This window comes from Emydura macquarii, unplaced genomic scaffold (genome assembly GCF_026122565.2).
Source record: "Emydura macquarii macquarii isolate MOO-44397 ecotype Brisbane River unplaced genomic scaffold, CSIRO-AGI_Emac_v2 contig_1146, whole genome shotgun sequence".
Classification (NCBI taxonomy): Eukaryota; Metazoa; Chordata; order Testudines; family Chelidae; genus Emydura; species Emydura macquarii.
The window spans coordinates 17,906,149-17,926,351 of NW_027131283.1; the positions used below are offsets into that span (position 1 = coordinate 17,906,149).

The 20,203-nt window shown below is 39.4% G+C and overlaps 1 long non-coding RNA gene across 2 annotated transcripts in view; it reads right to left on the bottom strand.

Moving 5' to 3' along the window:
- Positions 1-6,652: 6,652 nt before the first annotated feature.
- LOC137152226 (uncharacterized) overlaps positions 6,653-20,203 on the bottom strand; it is a 47,714-nt gene continuing 34,163 nt past the window's right edge. Inside the window, exons 2-4 of one of the 2 annotated variants that reach the window (XR_010919494.1) lie at positions 19,046-19,216; positions 10,171-10,346; positions 6,653-6,744 (exon numbers count right to left, since the gene is read on the bottom strand). This is a non-coding gene — a long non-coding RNA (uncharacterized lncRNA). Of the gene's footprint in view, positions 6,745-10,170; positions 10,347-18,542; positions 19,217-20,203 lie in introns of those variants that run through there. The other variant, XR_010919493.1, reaches the window with a different exon arrangement.

Genomic DNA, 20,203 nt, shown 5'->3' on the forward strand with positions numbered 1-20,203 from the left:
CTTGCCTTTGATTTTGATTCTACAGGTGTCTGTAGAATGTAAGATAAATAACAACGGAGTCAGTTAGTATATTAATACAGTGATACAAATGTTTCCATTTCACTGATGGAAAGCATGATATAATGTATCCACATGTAGCACTGTGAATAAACTCTTAAGAAAGTATCAATGTCCATGATTGGCCACTGAAACAATGTAGCAAAGAATTTCCTCTCACTGCTGGCATTTAAAATGCATTCACCATGCTGGGAGAGGGGTGGATGGTGAAATCTTTCAAAGGGACAAACTTTAAAGAGCTAAACTTTCAAAGGAACAAATCTTAAAGGGACAAACTGCAAAGGGCTTGATGGGCAGTTAAAACGCATTCACCACACGGGGAGGAGGCTGGGTGGTGAAATCTTTCAAACCCTTAAAGAGACAAACTGCAAAGGGCTTGTTGTGTGTGTGGGGAGGTGATCGCAGCTTGGATTTTAAACCCATTCACCGCAGGAAATTAAGATTTACATCTTCCCGGGGCTGCTTTGAGGGAGGGTACTGAAATGGGGCATCATGGGATACAGTCTGGAGGCCAATTAATTTGAATTAAGTCCCATTGCATCCACACTCACACTAATGTGAATTAACTGATGCACTTCAGGTGCTAATCCACTTGCAGAGGTGGTTTTATTAATTCAATTTTAAAGGCTCCTTAATTCGAATTAACAATGCGCAAGTGTAGATGTGTGAGTAATTAATTTGAATTAAGGGACTTTCATTCGAATTAAGCCACCAGTGTAGACCAGGCCTAAGATAGTACTACTAATACTGAATATTTAAATGGTGCTCTGCATTTTCAAAGCACTGTTCAACATTAAACCAATCCTCATATCACAAACAGATGGTCTAAGATCTTTTACAACCTCAAAACAGCTTCTCCTGTCTACGGCCATATCTTTCCATTTCTAGCAAACAGTCACTTTTCTTAGAATCTTCTTGATATATACTGGCAAAATTGCAAGAATCACACATGGCTGCTATAATGATTAGTTATGCAGGTTTACTGCAAGTAACACACAAAGATCATGCTTAGCTAAAGACATTTTTGCATACTCTGTGTATGATCCTTGTATATGTGATTCTTGCACTTTTGCTAGTACAGGTAAATTGAGAAGAAACCCATTTGATCACATACCCCATCACCCTGCCAATGCATGATTGTCCTGCACAGTATATTCTTAACAGTAGTTTGTCTAGTTCAGTTTTAAAAGGCTGAATGAATATATTCTTTGGGAGATTAGTCCACATTCCAATAGATCTTACATTTAGTAATATTTTCCTGTTGTTCAGACTAAATTCTCTTTTGTTGAGTTTCATCCCATACCCCATTATACCATCCAATATTTTTCCCTCCATGATGATTGATAGCTTTCAGGTATCCATAAACAATAATAGCCCTCTCAATTTTTCTAGGCTGACAAAATTAAACATAGTCAGCACTTTTAATCAATGGCAGTACTGTCTGAATGAATGAGGACAGGAGAGCCTGAGTTCTAATTCTGAATCTGACATTGATTCATTGTATGGTTCTGGGCAAGCCCCTTTACCCTCCACCTCTCTCAGTTTCCTCATCTGTATATGGGGATAAAAAATATCCAGCTACTGCAGAGGGGTGATATGTAGCTAGCAAACAGGAGCAGCAAAGGGGAGTTTTGCAAGGAGCCCCCAGGTGAAGGAGGAGTAACTTCATGATACCTGGGGTGAGTTTGTTGTCTGGCAGTTTGTTTGTTGTGTGCTTGCTTCGTTGCCATGTGACTGCTTGATTGAAGTTTATAGTGTTGTTTCTTTGGGCTATGTGCTGAATCTAGCAGCCTGCTATGCAAGGCTGAGAGTTTTCTAACAAGGCTCTAGCCTGCCATCCTTAGATCACTAATCCCTTTAGGATCCCTTGACAAGGGGATAGGGCTAACAGGGAGAACAGGGCTTTAAAAAGTTAGCTCATAAGCTACCAGAAGAGCTAGCAAACAGGAGCAGCAAACAAGGGAGTTGTGCAAGGGAGTTTAGAGACAGAGCCTTGAGAAACAGATACGTCTAATAAACACTTTCTAAACTTAGGCCAATAACACTTCTTACCCGAAAAAAATCAAACACATACACACACACAATAAAAACACAAAAATCCTGTAAATGTAAAAAATAATGCAGGTAGAAGTCCAGCAGCAGAGTGGGGACTATCCAGTTTATTGCACTGAACACAGCATGTATGATTACCTGCATTGTGGGCAGCTGGTATTTTTGTGAATTCGGAGGAAGCAACTCATGGCCCTCAGAGACTGAGTACAGGTTCTTGAAACCAGAGTGGCTGAACTGAAGGAGCTAAGGGAGACAGCAAGGTAGATAGATATCACTTTCTTGGAACCAGAGAGTGGTCCCATTCCCAGTCTGACAGCTTTTGTGCTGTTGAGGAGAAGAAAAGTCTCAGGGAAAGAGAACATCAAGATGGAGTGGAGGGAAACTATCTCGTAGTTGGAACTCTGCTTCCAGATGATGTCATGGTATCCTCTCACATGGAGGGGGGAGGGGACCCCCGTTATTAGAAAGAGATGGGGGATTTGATTATTAGAAATATAGCTAGTTGGGTTTGTTATGACTGGGAGAACCACATAGGTGTGAAGAATGAGACATCTAGACAAATGTATGTGCAGTGGCGGGGAAGAGCTGGCAGTTGTGGTACATGTATGTACCAGTGGCATAGGGAAAGGTATGAAAGAGGTCCTGGGGGCCAAAATTTAGGTTGCTAGGTAACAGATTACAGTCCAGGACCTCCATGATACCATTCTCTGAAATGCTTTCAGCTCCACAAGCAGGGCCAGTTAGACAGACAGAACTGTAGGTTCTCAATGCTTGGGTGACATGATGGTGTTCAGAGGAGGTATTTAGGTTTATTAGGAACTCGGAAACCTTTGGGAGACAGGAGCAGCCTATACATGAAGAATGGGCTCCACCTAAACCAAAACAGAACCAGGCTGCTGGCATGTAAAATTAGAAAGGACATAGAGGAGCTTTTAAACTAAGGGTTGGGGGAAAGATGACAAGTGCAGAAGAGCACATGGTTCAGAGAGACAAATCCCTTAGGGGACAATCTATTAATGGGGATTCTCTGTATTGTAGTCAAGAGGAGAGGCTAGAAGTTAATAAAGTACAGGTAGGAACTAAACAGAAACAGTCAAAGAAAAAAGAGTCCCATTCAATTACATCACAAAGGCAGACAATTAAACATTGACACATTTTATAAATGCTTGTATACAACTGCTAAAAGTCTAAATACTATGATGGGTGAATTGGAGTGCCTGATATTAAATGAGGATATTGATAGAATAGGTATCACAGAAACTTGGTGGAACGATGATAATCAATAGGACAGTAATACCAGGGTACCAAATATGTAGGAATGACAGAGTAGGTCATGCTGGTGAGGGAGATGCACTATATGTGAAAGAATACATAGAGTCAAATAGAGCAAAAATCTTAAATGAATCAAACTGTACCATAGAATCTCTATGGCTAGAAATACCAAGCTTGAATAATAAGAGTGTAGCAGTAGGACTATATTACTAACCACCTGACAGTGGTTGGTGGATGGTACAGTGAAATGCTCAGGGAGATTAAAGAGGCTACAAAGATAGAAATCCCAATAATAATGGGGGATTTCAACTATTCCCCTATTGACTGGGTATATATCACTTCAGGATGGGATGCAGAGATAAAATTTCTAGACACCATTAATGACTGCTTCTTGGAGCAGCTAGTCCTGAAATCCACAAGGGAAGAAGCAATTTTTGATTTAGTCCTTAAGTGGAGCACAGGATGTGGTCCAAGAGGCGAAGATAGATGAACTGCTTGCTAATAGTGACTATAATGTAATTAAATTTAATATCCTTGAAGGGGGGAAAATATCAGAGAAACTCACCACAGTAGCATTTAACTTCAAAAATGGGAACAACACAAAAATGAGGAATCTATTTATAAGGAAATTAAAAGGAACAGTCACAAGAGTGAAATGCCTGCAAGCTGGATGGAAACTACTTTAAAACACTGTAATGGAGGTTGAAACTATATGTAGACCCCGAATTTTTAAAAAACAGTGAGAGGATCAAAATATGACACCATGACTAAACGACAGTATAAAAGAGGCAGTTACAAACAAAAGACATCTTTTAAAAATTGGAAGTCAAACCCTACTGAGGAAAATAGAAAGGAACATAAACTCTGCCAAGTGTAAATGTATAATTAGGCAAGCCAAAAAAGAATTTGAAGAGAAACTAGCAAAAGAGAAAAACTAAAGCAAATTTTTTAAAGTACATCAGAAACAGGAATCCTGCCAAACAATCAGTGGGGCCACTGGATGATCAAGGTGCTTAATGACACTCAAGGGTGACAAGGCTATTGTGGAAAAGCCAAATACATTCTTTGCATCAGTCTTCATTGCACAGGATATGAGGGAGACTCCCATACCTAAGCCATTCTTTTTAGGTGACAAATCTGAGGAAGTGTCCCAGATTGAGGTGTCAGTAAAGACGGTTTTGGAACCAACTGATAAATTTAACAGTAATAAGTCACCAGGACCAGATGGTATTCACTCAAAAGTTCTGAAGCAACTCCAAATGAAATGCACAACTACAAACTGTGGTATGTAACCTATTGCTTAAATCAGCCTCTGCACCACATGACTGGAGGATAGCTAATATACTGCTGATTTTTAAGAGAGGCTCCGGAGGCAATTCTGGCAATTACAGGCTAGTAAGCCTAACATCAGTAGCAGGCAAATTGTTTCAAACTATAGTAAAGAACAAAATTATCCAACACATAGATGAACAAGATGTGTTGGGGAAGAGTCAACACAGCATTTATAAAGGGAAATCATTCTTCACCAATCTATTTGAATTCTTTCAGGAGGTCAACAAACATGAGGACAAGGATGATCCAGTGGATATAGTGTACTTGTACTTTCAGAAAGCCTTTGACAAGGTCTCACACCAAAGGCTCTTAAACAAAAGAAAGCAGTCATGGGATAAGAGTGATCAGTAATTGCTTAAAAGATAGGAAATAAAGGATAGGAATAAATGGTCAGTTTTTAAGTGGAGTGAGGTAAATAGCAGAGTCCCCCAAGGATCTGTACTGGGACCTGTGCTAGTCAAAATATTCATAAATGATCTGGAAAAAGGGGCAATTAATGACGTGGCAAAGTTTACAGATGATGCAAAATTATTCAAGATAGTTAAGTCCAAAGCTGACAGTGAAGAGTTACAAAGGAATCTCGCAAAACTAGGTGACTGGACAACAAAAATGGCAGATAAAATTCAATGTTGATTAATGAAAAAAATGCACATTGGAAAACATAATCCCAACTCTACATATAAAATGAGGGGATCTAAACTAGTTGTTACCACTCAAGAAAGATTTTGGAGTCATTGTGGAGAGTTATCTGAAAACATCTGCTCAGTGTACAGTGGCAGCCAAAAAAGTTAACAGAATATTAGGAACCATTAGGAAAGGGATAGATAAGAAGACAGCAAATATCATAATGCCACTATATAAATCCATTGTATGCCCACACCTTAAATACCATATGCAGTTCTGGTTGCCCCATCTCAAAAAAGATATATTAGAATTTGAAAAGGTACAGAGAAGGTCAACAAAAATTATTAGGGTATGGAACAGCTTCCATATGAGATGTTAAAAAGGTGTTAACCAGTGTTAAAAAGGTGTTAACCAGTGTTAAAAAGACTGAGACTTTTCATTTTAGAAAAAATATGACTAAGTGGGACAAGATAGAGGTCTCTAAACCCATGAATGGTATGAAGAGAATGAATAGGGAAGTGTTATTTATCCTTCACGTAACACAAGAACGAGAGGTCACTCAATAAAATTAATAGCCATTTGGTTTAAAAACAAACATAAGGAAGTACTTTTTCCATCCAATGCATAGTTAATCTGTGGCATTCATTGTCATTTCTCGGTGGAGAGTAGTACATTGCGAGAATTCCTCTGGCGGAGTTGAGTTTGACACCCCTGATTACTTGGGTGCACACCGTAATGCAAATGTGCACACCATAATGCAAATGTGCACACCCTAATGCAAATGTGCTGCGCACGCCTATTAAACCCACTAACATTTCTAATGAAACTGTCACCTTCTTCACTTTCCCTCATACTTCCTGTATCATCTCCGAGTTACTTACTTCTCTGTCTTCTGATTTTTTTCTATCCATTGGTTCACCTGATAAACTGCATGCTGGATAATCATAGTACTGGATTTACCGTAAGAGTTACAACTACTACAGCTTGCTATATGGTTAATCAGGTTTACTGTAGGTCATTCTCTTTGCCTTAGATACTTCACTTGTAACTTAATTAAGCTAAACAAGGAATGCCCAAATGAAGAAAGACTGAATGCTTTCTTTTCTAATGGATTTTATATAAATTTAGTTTCTATGGTGAATGTTGCTGGTTTCTCTGCCACCTGCTCAGAACAAAGAAGGCACAAGCAGTATGAATAATATCCTCAGCTTTAAGCTCATTGGCTTAACTTCAGTGCATCAAAAAAGGAGAATCACTTTTTTGGAATGCAAATATTATTGTGAAATAGGAAAAAAAGACAAAAGGAAAAAAATATAGGCTATGCATGGCTGCTTTTAATGGAAACGGCATGATGTCAATTCCCCGTCTCTTCATGGTTTGAAGTCAGTGATCTCTGGAGAGAAAAATCTGAAATTGTAATGAAAAGGGATCATTTCAGAATGCGTAACATTCAAGTTCCCTCTCCTTTTATGTTCTAGAGAGGGAAAATGTTTCCACTGTATGTGGGTTTTTGATATATGACTTTGAAAAGAATACTCAATGCTTCCATGAAAAGGTTGAATATTCTGCTCTTTGCTGAGCAAAGGGAGTTTTCATTCCTGAATTACATTGAAATCCCACTCCCTGGCTATTCATAACTTGTAGCAGCTTCCCTGAGAGGCTTAAATATGTAGCATTTAAAAAATATCAGCCTACAATAAAGACTGTATTACAAAACCAGCGACATTTGAGGGATTGGGTTAGGGATCTTTTTTCTCCCAAGGAGAGTGTGGTGTATTTCTTTTATGGCAGTAAAAAGGTTTATTTATGTGGAAAAAAAGGTAGTTGATGAAATGCTTTTCCAGACTAGAAAAATAGCCAGAGAACGCAATGCGTTCAGAAGGCTGAGACGGATTAATTCGCACAATGTTGCTGCTATTCTGTTCAGCAATCAGACTTTAGCACAGATAGTTCTTAGCAGTGGATTGCTCTTTGGACAAACCTCCCTAGTCAGAAACGCTGTCCAGTCACTACAGCAGTCTCTGTAGAGCCTTCACCAGTTAACCCCTCCTGAGTTGTCAATGAGTTTTTGAGGTGATCAGTATAAAGAAATAGAATTTATAAGGAAAAATAAAGGTAAAGCTAAAGTTGGATCTCAGATAAACAAGAAAGGATTATATGACAGGATATATTTATGAAAGCTGGACAAATACTGCCAAAATTGTTCCAACCTACTCCTTTCCCTCCCCCCCAGTTCAGCTTTTCTCTGGATGCAAGTCAGGTGACTTCCTCATCCATGCTGCCTAGGCATCATCAGGGGTCTTGTAGAGCATAGTAGAAACAAGCTTCCTTCTGTCAGTTACAATGCCCAGCCTCACCCTGGCCCAGAAGAGCCAGGAGAAGCAATTACAGTTTCACCTCTGTAGCTCTGAGATGGAGCATGCTCAGTTGCTCTGTAGGGATGGCTCTACTAGCTGTGAATGGCTTAAGCATGGTGAGTGAAAATGGAATCTCTGGAGATTTTAGCGGCTAAATTATTTTTTAAAAATCTCTACTGAACATGTGCAAAGTGGTATTTTTCAAAGTCTTATAACTTGGCCACATTTGGGCAGATTTTCACAGGAACTGCAAAAAAAAAAAAAAAAAAAAAAAAAACTGACACAAAGGCCACCCCCCCCCAGGGCAAATTTCAAGCCCCCACACCAAAGCATGGGGGAGTTACAGCTCCTCAAAGAGAAGGTCACTGGAATTTTTTTAAATGGCAAAACAACATAGTTTTCCCCAAATCTCATTCTCAGAAATGACAAACTTTTGACGGATATTTTCCAAAAATTTCAGTCTGAGGCAGACATCCAGCATGGAAAATTTCATCCCAAACAGTTAAAATTTGGCAGTTATGAATAACTGAAAGCAGGGTCTCATAATGGCACATATTGTGCAACCATAATAATAGGCAAATATATATATGTAAGCCCTGTGGACTGAAGTTCTATTCAGTAAGGAACTCTCTTCCTTTTGTTGGTGAACAAGAGGAAGAACTGTCACACAGCTACCTGATCTGCATAAGCTATTTACCTAGAACTCCAGATGGACATAAGCTCCAGAGTGGAAGGTGTTCTTTGCCCCAACAGGGAGAAATATAGCTGCAGAAAGAGGTTTTTTTGGCATATGTTTTCCACCCTATAGAAAGCATATGCCTATTTGCATGGGTGATTGGGTAGTGGAATTGAACTGAGAGAAGAGAGAGGTAAACATCTATGAAAAACCACAGGCAAAATGGCTCATCCACCTCAGTGCTGGTCTACATAAAGGATGACAACCTACCACTACTAACAGTTACTTTGTTAGCTCAAGTTGCAAAAGCCACCGTGTGATGGATCTAAAGGTTCCAGCCTTGCTGATGACCCATGTAGGTGTCAGTATGCCACATACAGAATTTCTGTTTCTTTCAGCTTGCTTTTTAAAAACCCTAAGAAATTACTTAGAAAGAAACTATATTAAAAGAACATTATTAAGCTTGCACAATCAAGCATTCAAAAGTTAGAAATTGGCAGAATTAAGGCTTCCTGTGGATCCTTAATTCAACCCTCTTGTGCATATGCATGATGATAAAGTCTTTAATTACACTAACACATATGATTTTTTTTTGCCACAGGACCCAACCTCATTAAAGAACAAGACAGACCTGCTCTGGGGATGCATTCGAGTTGTATGAAAGAGGCTGTTGCCTATAGAACTTCTGCTTCATTTGTTGTAGAAATTGGGAGAAGTGTAGTGGATGAGACAGGAGATTGTAGAAAGAGAAGGGATAGTCTCATGGTTCAGGCAGGTAAATTCGGCCCTGGAAAATGAGATTCTGTCCCTGCCTCTGCCACAGAGTTCCTACTGATGCTAGTCAAGTTGCCTAAAACAAACTTTTCCCAGGTGGTCACTAAAAATGTGTTCCTTATTATCTGGGTACCCAACTTGAGACCTTGGGGTCTGACTTGCAGAAGCCCTCACTCATAGCTGCAACTGAAATCAATGGGAGCTGTGCTTTGAACATATAAAGTGCTATATAATGCTAAGTACTCTGAAAATCAGGTCCCAGGTACAGTAGAACCTCAGAGTTACAAACATCAGAATTTCAAACTGACCAGTTAACCATGCAACTCATTTGGAACGGGAAGTACAAAATCAGGCAGCAGAAACAAGAAAAGCAAATGCTGTACTGTAGAGTACTGTGTTAAACATAAGCTACTAAAAAAATAGGGAAAGTTTAAAAAAAGATTTGACAGGTAAGGAAACTGTTTCTGTGCTTGTTTCATTTAAATTAATATAGTTAAAAGCATTTTTCTTCTTCATAGTAAAGTTTCAAAGCTGTATCAAGTCAATGTTCAATTGTAAACTTGTGAAAAAAACTACCATAACGTTTTGTTCAGAGTTATGAACAATCTCCATTCCCAAGGTGTTCGTAACTCTGGAGTTCTACCAGGCCTGCTGAAACTAGGGGTGCTACTGCACCCCCTGGCTTGAAGTAGTAATAACAAACACCAAATACATGGTTTCTATCAGCACTCCTACTATAAAAATTGTTCCAGCATCCTTGAATTCTACTGTACCTCAAATTGGGCAACCAAATTTAGTGAGAACTTAATGTCTAATTAAAGATTGTATTATAATGCATATACATAACGGGGCCGAATTAAGGTTGCATAGGTAACCTTAATTCTGACATTTCCTAATTTTTGAGTACTTGACTTTGCAAGCTTAATGGTATTTCTTTAATGTAGTTTGTGTGTAATACTGTATAGATATTGCTACCGCTGCTCTATAATATTACTATTGTGGTATCATTGTGCTATAAAAACTCACTTGGGTTGATTTATAGGTCCACTGAGAAAATTCCAGCTGTATGATTTCTGGTGTGTGCGTGTTACTGCAGGATTTCTTGGATAATTTTTTTATTTATTGATCTTTTTTAGCCTCACACCAACACTTCACTTATAAAGAATTCCTGTAATATCAATGTCATGGAAGAAAACAATGACCTGGAAGAAAACAAAATCTTCACTGGTAAGTCTGTAGATGACACAAATATTGAGGGAGTAGTAAATAAAGAAGAGGACAGGTCACTGATACAGAGTGATCTGGATCTCTTGAATCTGAGTATAAGCAAACAATATGCATTTCAATATGGCCAAATGTAAGGTCATACAACTAGGAAAAAAATAATGCAGGCCACGGTTACAAGATGGGGAACTCTGTCCAAAGAAGCGGTGATCTGAAAAAGACTTGGGCATCATGGTGTATAATTAGCTGAACATGAGCTTCCAGTGCAATGCTTTGGCCAAAAGGACTACATCCAAGGGTTGCATAAACAAGAAAATATCAAGCAGGAGTAGAGAAATTGTATTACTTCTGTATTTAGCATGGTTATAGCCATATCTAGGATTCTGTGTGTCCATTTCTGTTGTCCACAATTAAAGGAGGATGCTGAAAAATTGGAAAGGGGTCAGAGAAGAGACAAGAATAATTACAGGATTGAAAAAACAGGCCTTATAGGGATAGACTTAAGGAACTCAACCTACCTGGCATATCAAAAAGAAGGTTACAGGGTGTCTTGATCACAATTTATAAGTACCTTCATGAGAAACAGAAATTTGATAAGAGGGCTTTTTGATCTTGTGAAAGTATAAGAAGATCCAATGTCTAGAAGTTGAAGCAAGACAAATTCAGACTAGAAATAAGGTGCAAACTGTTATCAGTGAAGGTAATAATTCACCATTTGAACAAATTACCAAGGGTTGTAGTGGTTTCTCCATCACTGGCAATTTTAAAATCAAGTCTGGATGTTTTCATAAAAGATCTGCTGTAGTTCAAACAGGATTTAATACAGCAAAGTCCTATGGCCTGTGCTATACATGAAGTCAGAGCTAGTGGTCCCTTTTGGCCTTATTATCTATTAATGCATAAATATGGAAGGGTGGTTTTTTCCTGTTATCATTAGAGATCTCTCCTGAAAAGGAGTAATAACACATATCAGTCTTCTGCTATTACTGTACACTCCATAACCATTGACATTTGAACCTCATCAATAATTCAACATTAACTCAGCCTCAGCCAGTAAAATGCTTTCTGGGCAAAATTCTGGTTTCTGGAACTAGGTTTGGATACTTTATGTACCGTATTTTTTGCATGTTTTTTAAAACCTGTCACATAAATTAATTTTGGTAGCTGAGTCTTGGGATACATTCAAGATAATTTAATCAATGTCAGAGCCATTTTATCACAGAGTAGTACAAGATTACACTGTTTTCAAATATCCCACCATGTATATGACTAAAATTGGAAGGCCTTGTGCATGAAATGTTGCAGCAATTAAGTGGTTAAAGGAATCCAGTAAAGTCAACATGCATTTGGATAATGAAAATTTAAGTCAGCATGCTCTAGTAAGCAATAACCGTGCACTGTATGCAAACATAATATTAAGACTCAGAACGCAAAGCAGAGAAGCTTAACAACCCAATTACTGATTTCCTTCCAAAGGAAATATTGTTTTAAGCAAGCTGTTCTAATGATCAAGTGTACCACAGGAATGTGTCAGCAATTATAGCAATCAACACAGAGCACTTTTTCAACATTACTTTACCTAACATCCACTAAACACTAAGAGTGGAAATGTCCTATGGCCTTGGGCTACAGAGATGAAAAAAGGCTAGAAGCCTACTTTTAATTAGTCCAAAAGGAACAAGGACCATGCACGCACAAACTGCATCTGCCGATCTTAAACAATGGCAGGCTTCAATATGGATGGCTTACATCAGAGGACAATGCAATCAGTTGAGGGAGATGCTGATGTTTTTCCTTCAGATCCAAAATAAGAGGTCTGTCTATCTAAGAAAAGGCTTCAAGCTTGTGACTGTATAACTGTGCATGAGGGGAAGAGTATGTGTTAGTGTTCTTTTAAAGCATAGCCAATAAAGTTTAGTGTGTTCAAATAAAGTACTCATGCCAAAACCAAAGGAAAGTAATCAAATGTTCAGAAAGCTGTCAAGAGGTTTTGTTTTCTTTTTGCAATCTGCTAATTTGCAGGCACCACGTTTGTAAGTGAAAAATACACATTGTATCAGACTATAAATGAAGAGGGAAAGCATAATCTCTATGTGGATATCTGGAAGAGTTCTCATGTAGAGAGTATTTTAAATTTATTAGTCTTTTTGCATGCATGTACTAGTGTGACGGTCTATTGGAAGAAGGTTGTGAAGAGCTGGATGATCTGCCACTCAGACTGGGTACCTCTGGTTACAGTAACAATGGTAAACAGAAGTGAATGCAGTGCTTTGATTTCACTACTATCTTAGTGAAATTTTAAAAAGCCAAGACAGTGAAAACACTAGCAGATAAATTCTATTTGCCTATGCGTGCCATTATGTCACTGCTCTCAAAGGTCAGCTGGAAGAATCAAGATATTCCTAATTCCAAATCCACAGGTTACTTAGTCTTGCTGGTAAAAAGAAAACAAAATCATACTGAATATTCCCATTGATTCATTTGAATGGAGGATATTTTAGCCACTTAGAATATTTATTGTGCAAGTGAGTTGTTTCATGCCATTAAACGTTGAGAAGAAGGATCCAGTAAACCAGGAGTTCTCAAACTGGGGCTCGGGACCCCTCAAGGGATCATGAGGTTATTATGGGGGAGAGGGGTCGCAAGCTGTCAGTCCCCATGCATACAGGGGCTCCGGCTATCAGCCTGAGCCCTTCTGAGCTGGGCAGCTGGAGAGTAGCAGCTGCTGACTGGTGCCCAGCTCTGAAGGCAGCACCACCACCAGCAGCAGCACAGAAGTAAGGGTGGCATTGCATGGGGGGAGGTCATCACTTTTGGTGGGGAGGGTCGTCGCAGCTTGAAATATTTTTAAAGGGGGTCCCAGCAAAAAAAGTTTGAGAACCCCTGCAGTTCTCAATGGCTATCAACAGTCAAGGAGCAAAACCTTCTTCCCACTTTCTTGTGGGTATCTACGGATAACAAACTTGCGGGTAACAAATCCAGACTTGGTGCAAATACCAGGATTTGGTCCCAAGCCTTTAGCTGAGAAACTGCACTTTGATAAATATAGAGAGAAACATAAATAGAAGAGATGAAACCTGTATGTTTTTCTATGCTACTCCTGCAGTATGTTATGTAAGTAAGCTGAATTACGTGTTCCATGTTTAAACCACCACTTTTCTTTTGACCATATGTGTACACAACACATAAAGGGGATGTAGAATTTTATGTTACTATATTTCTGTGACAAACCATATTGCAACTCTCACAATAATTTGGAAATGGGAAACTTAAATCTGAATACTTGTGCAATTAATATCAAAACATGCTTCAGAAATCAATTACTTATAGGAAAATAAGGCAGATGTCAGCTTTGGAATTGATATACTGCATCAACTATGAAAGGATTCGAGGGAATACCAGAAGTCTAAGAGTGCCAATCAAAGTGAAGTGGGCAGCTAAAGAAGGCATGTGTTACTATTGTGTTTGAGTGTGTATGTCTAATTTAGCTGTATAATGAAAATTATAAAAGAATACAAAATAAGGTGGGGGAGAAGAGGTTAGGATGAGCTGGAAGGGATGCAGGGGATGAGCCAAGGGTTTTGCAAGAGTTGAGGTTGTTGGCTTAGTCTCCAAGACCCTTGCAAAAGGCAAAGGCGTTAGAGAAAGCAACTACACAGTTTGTGAGGTGCACAAGAAGGGAAAAGAAATTATTCTGATATAAGTTCCCGGAATAAGGCACTCTGATGCATCTTTGGAGATAACAACATATGTGCCCAAGGTGGGATTTTGAAGAGTCTAAGGCCTTGTCTATACTACAAAGATAAGCTGAGCTATGTTTGGTTGACTTACAGCCAACACATTAATTACTGCAGTGGCTGATGTCCACACTACCCTCCTTGGGTCAGTGGTGCACGTCCTCCACTGATGTAAAAGAGGCACTGTGGGGAGCCGAGAGCCCAGTCTCTCAGCTCCTCTGGAAGCTTCCTGCTGGGAGCCTTGCTGCCCTACAGGATGCTGGGCTGTGCCCCCCATCCCCGCTGCCCGCAGCTCCCAGCTGGGAGCAGGGTCCATTCTCAGCTGCGGCTCCCAGCCGGAATCAGGGTCCAGCTGTCCAGTTCTCCAAGCTCTGGCTTGGGCTCTAGCTGCTCAGCTTTCTTGTCAATTTCACGGCTCCCGCAGACAAGAATGACAGCCAAACAGAGTACACCGACATACACCCTACGCCTCTCGTTGAGATTTTATTACGTCAGCGTAGTATGGGAGTTACATTGGTGGGAGGAGCATTTCAGTGTGTACACCTCCACTGTTCTGTTGACAAAAACTGACCTTTGTTGACAAAACTCTGTAGTGTAGACCAGGCCTAACTCACTGATTGTGAAAGGTGTGAAATAAGTGGGATCTCAGGTGTTTTCAAGGGTGTAGTGAGTTTCTCAGCTTGTATTGCATGGCTCTTTTTGTGGAGATGTAATAGGTTAGGGCTGGGGTTGGGTGCTGAGGTAATATTAAGTATAACTAATTCATTCCCCTTTTTCATAGAATAATACAACTGGAAGGGACCGTGAGAGGTCATCTAGTCCAGTCCCCTACAGTCATGGCAGGACTAAGTATTATCTAGACCATCCCTAACAGATGTTTGGAGATTAACAGCACATTAGACAATGATGGAGACTCCACAACCTCCCTAGGCAATTTATTCTAGTGATTAACCACCCTGATAATTAGGAAGTTTTTCCTAAAGTCCGTCCTAAACAAACCTTGCTGCAATTTAAGCCCATTGATTCTTGTGCTATCCTCAGAGGTTAACAAGAACAATTTTTCTCCCTTCTATTTGTAACAACCGTTTATGTAATTGAAAACTTATGTCCCTCCTAGTCTTCTCTTCCCCAGCCTAAATAAATCCAATTTATTTCAATCTTCCCTCATAAGTCAAGTTTTCTAGGCCTTTAATCATTTTTGTTACTCTTTTCTGGGCTTTCTCCAATCTGTGCACATCTTTCCTGAAATGTTGTGCTCAGAACTGGATACAATACTCCAGTTGAGGCCTAATCAGCGAGGAGTAGATTGGAAGAATTACTTGCTTACAATACTCCTGCTAATATGTCCAAGAATGATGTTTTCTTTTTTTGCAACAGGGTTACACTGTTAACTCATATTTAGCTTGCGATCCACTGTGACCCTTAGATCCCTTTCTTCAGTACTCCTTCCTAGGCAGTCATTTCCCATTTTGTATGTGTGCAACTGATTGTTTCTTCCTAAGTGGAATACTTTGCATTTCTCCTTCCTGAATTTCATCCTATTTACTTCAGACCATTTCTCCAGTTTGTCCAGAACATTTTGAATTTTAATCCTATCCTCCAAAGCACTTGCAACCTCTCCCAGTTTGGTATCATCCTCAAACTTTAGAAGTGTACTGTCTATGCCATTATCTAAATCATTGATAAAGATATTGAACAGAATTGGACCCAGAACTGATCCCTGCTGATTCCTACTTGATATGCCCTTCCAGCTTGAGTATGAACCACTGATAACTACTCTCTGGGAACGGCTTTCCAACCAGTGATGCATCTACCTTATAGCAGCTCGATCTAGGTTGTATTTCCCTAGTTTATTTATGAGAACATCATGCAAGAAGTATCAAAAGCCTTACTAAAATCAAGATATACCACATCTATCACTTCCCCTCATCCCCAAAGCTTGTTACTCTGTCAAAGAAAGCTATTAGGTTGGTTTGACATGATCTGTTCTTTACAAATCCATACGGACTGTTACTTATCACCTTATCTTCTAGATGTTTGCAAATTGATTGCTTAATTATTTGGTCCATTATTTTTTTGGGTTCTGAAGTTAAGCTGACTGGTCTGCAATTCCCTGAGGGTTGTCTTTATTTCTCTTTTTATAAATTGGCACTGTATTTGCCCTTTTTCAGTCCTCTGGAATCTCTCCTGTCTTCCATGACTTTTCAAAGATAATTGCTAATGGCTCAGATATCTCCTCAGTCAGTTCCTTGAGTATTTTAGGATGTATTTCATCAGGCTCTGGTGACTTGAACACATCTAACTTGTATAAGTAATTTTTAACTTGTTCTTTCTCTATTTTAGCCTCTGATCCTACCTCATTTTCACTCGCATTCACTATGTTAGACGTCCAATCGCTACTAACCTTTTTGATGAAAACTGAAACAAAGAAGACATTTAGGACTTCTGCCATTTCCACATTTTCTGTTATTGTTCCTCTCCCCTCCCCCACTGAGTAATGGGCCTACCCTGTCCTTGGTCTTTCTCTTGCCTCTAATGTATTTGTACAATGTTTTCTTATTATCCTTTATGACTCTAGCTAGTTTAATCTCGTTTTGTGCCTTGGCCTTTCTAATTTTGTCCCTACATACTTGTGTTATTTGTTTATATTCATTCTTTGTAATTTGACCTACTTTCCACTTTTTGTGGGACTCTCTTTTGAGTTTCAGATCATTGAAGATCTCCTGAGTAAGCCAGGGTGGTCTCTTGCCATGCTTCCTATCTTTCCTAGGCAGTGGGATAGTTTGCTCTGGTGCCCTTAATAATGTCTCTTTAAAAAAACTGCCAACTCTCTTGAACTGTTTTTCCCCTTAGACTTGCTTCTCATGGGATCTTATCTACCAACTCGCTGAAGTCTGTCTTCTTGAAATCCATTATCTTTATTGTGCTGTTTTCCCTCCTACCATTCCTTAGAATCATGAACTCTACCATTTCATGATCACTTTCAATTCTAAACCAGTTCCTCCCTATTTCTCAAAATCAAACCCAGAATAGCGTCCCCACAGTAGCTTTCTCACCTTCTGAAATAAAAAATTGTCTCCAGTACCTCTAAGAACTTGTTGGATAATCTGTGACTTGCTGTGTTATTTTCCCAACAGGTGTCTGGGTAGTTGAAGTCCCCCATCACCACCAAGTCCTGTGCTTTGAATGATATTGTTAGTTGTTTAAAAAAAGCCTCATACACCTCTTCTTCCTGGTTAGGTGATCTGTAGTAGACCACTATCACCCTTGCTTTTTTTACCCCTTTTATCCTTACCCAGAGAGTTTAAAAAAGTCTGTCTCATATTTCCATCTTAACCTCAGTCCAAGTGTATACATCTTTGATTTATAAGGTAACACCACCTCCCTTTTTTCCCTACCTGTCCTTCCTGATCAAGCTGTACCCTTCTATACCAATATTCTAGTAATGCGTATTATCCCACCAAGTCTCTGTGATGCGAACTATGTCATAGTTGTGTTTATTAGCTAGCATTTCAAGTTCTTCCTGATTATTCCCCATACTTCTCGTATTTGTATACAGACATCTAAGATACTGATTTGATTTCCCTCTTAAGGTCTCTCTTGTCTCTCCCTTATCCCTGCTATAATGGCCCATGATCCCCCCAGTTTCTGACCATTCTCCCAGATCTCCATGTTTTTGACTTACCTGTAGGCTTTTGTCACGTGCCTTGTCCAACCTAGTTTAAAGCCCTCCTCACTAGGTTAGCCAGTCTGTATCCAAATATGCACTTTTCCTTTACTTCAGCCTACTTCTCACTGAAGCACAGGCCAAAACTCAGTCTTGGACTCAATAATTGTCATCTCCTATGCTTCCAGTGAGTTAAGGAGTCTGTGGTCTGGATTCAGTGGCACAGGCTCTAGGACACAGCTCTCATCTGGACACATTTTGGTCCTGTGTTCTTCTCCTATTTGCAGCCTTTTCCCCAAAGAGATCTTACATAGTGGATGTGTGGAACCTGCTAGACTGTTTGCCCTTAATGGAAACCTTTTGTGCAGCTTCAGAAACAGCTACAGAGCATGCCCTGTAACTACCACACGCACCTTTTCAAGATTCCTATGGGCCCATTTAAACTATGTGCCAGGCCCTGGTCTCTGCACATGTGCAAGGACACAGATGATACAGCAAAAACCCAGGTCGCCTTCCCGCTGCTTCTCTCCCCTTTTTAGACTAAATATGTATCAGTAGCTACAGTACAAGCATGTGGGTTACAGTGACAGCAGGCATGATTCTGATCTCGCACTACTTCTAAAACTGGTGTAACTCCACTGGCTTCAGTGGAATTACTCCTGATTTACACCTGTGTATCTGAGCCCCATCACCATGACATTTATGAGCTAGCAGTTTTGGTGGCAGCAAGTATTCACATACACATTATACGTACCACTCTTTGACGTGAGTTAATACAAATTTCATTCATGTATTGACACCAGAGCTTACCACAGGGTTTAAGGACAATGTTTGAAATCATTAGTTGGTTCATTTTTCCTCCACTTGAGTCATTATGGTTTCAAAGTGGGCCATGATGGGAAATCCTGGACAAAACTGCTACTGCTCTCAAAATGCTCACTCCTGGCTTGACAGAAAGAATCTCAAACTGTAAATACATCTTTTTTGAATTTACTGTTTTTTCCAGAAAGGTACCTCTTAGCATCTGAGCGTGTGGCAGCATCACTTTCTGTCTTATGAATTTGCATGTGTAGGTATATGACCACTCTAGCCAGTCCCTTGACAATGGAGTCTAACACACGTTTTCTTCAACTGTGACAGCACAATGTTCAGAGTTCTGAAATGCTGTGTCTTAAATTTAGCTGGATCACTAAATATAATATTAGCTTCAGTCTTCTTCTTTTAAGATCTAAAGTGGACTTTGGCTTAATTCTGTTAACTCTGGGAGACTTACCATTGACTTCAACAGGCAAAGAGCTGGCCAAATGTTGAGCACTTTTGAAAAGTCCACCCTTAGTGACTTATCTCCATGACATGCTGTAGCTAACTTCCACTGGAGCAGCTGTTGTTGCTGGTACATTGGCCATTTTCAAATCCTTTTCCTCCCTTCATCTGTGCATGAGATCTATAAATAAATTCAAGCATTTTGGTTTCAATAAACTTTATTCATAACGGCACTATCCTTAAATGGCCTGAATTCTCTATAGTTACATAATGAATTCTTTTCTGTGAATTGTTTGCAAGTCGATTAAGTGTGATCACAGTGGCTTAGTTCAGTATTCTTCCACTATGGAATACATTAAAAAACAAAACACTGTCATCCATGAAGGACTTCATAAAATGTCCAGCTTGTGAAAGGCAATCAGCAATCTGTGCAAGTCACGTTCCAAACTTTTGTTTGACAGACTTTCCCAGAAGATTGGCAGAGTGTTAATAGAAACTGTATGCGGAATTAGAAAAGGAACAGAGTCAGCTGATGTATGGGAGACCTGAATGTGCAATTCTTCCCACAACCTACTAAATCACACAAAATTTGCTAAATCTAACATTTTTAAGCACCATTTAATGTCTGATAAAATCTCTCAGGCCTTGAATGTTCACTGCTCAGCAATTTATTGTCCCTTATAATAAACAGATCAAGAAAGGTATATATGAACTTTACAAAAGGCAGGTTTTTGGATAGAGCCGCTAAGCATGCAGAATTTTTCAGTGCAATATTCTACTTGTGCTGACTCTGAATAGGATACAGCAATTTTAAGATAAGATGGACAAGAGACTTATTTATGTTTATCCTTCTTTTTGTGGTGTCATTGTTTTAAACACTCACTCTGTCTTCTCCCCACTGTCCTCACCTGTGTTAGGTGAGGTAGTGCAGACAGACTTTCTCTGGATTTATTTATTTATTTGCAACATATCAGGCTCTATTGACTCTACTACAATAATCACCCAAGCCAACCTCAGTGAAATTGTCTATTTACAGAATAATTTTCTACTTAGCATATATTAATAGTGTAACATGGTATTTAAAAAATTGCAAGATGCTCCTGGGAAATCTTTAGCTGAGAATTTCAAGGCTACCCAAGGGATGTAGATGCCCAGCTTCCAAGCCCCA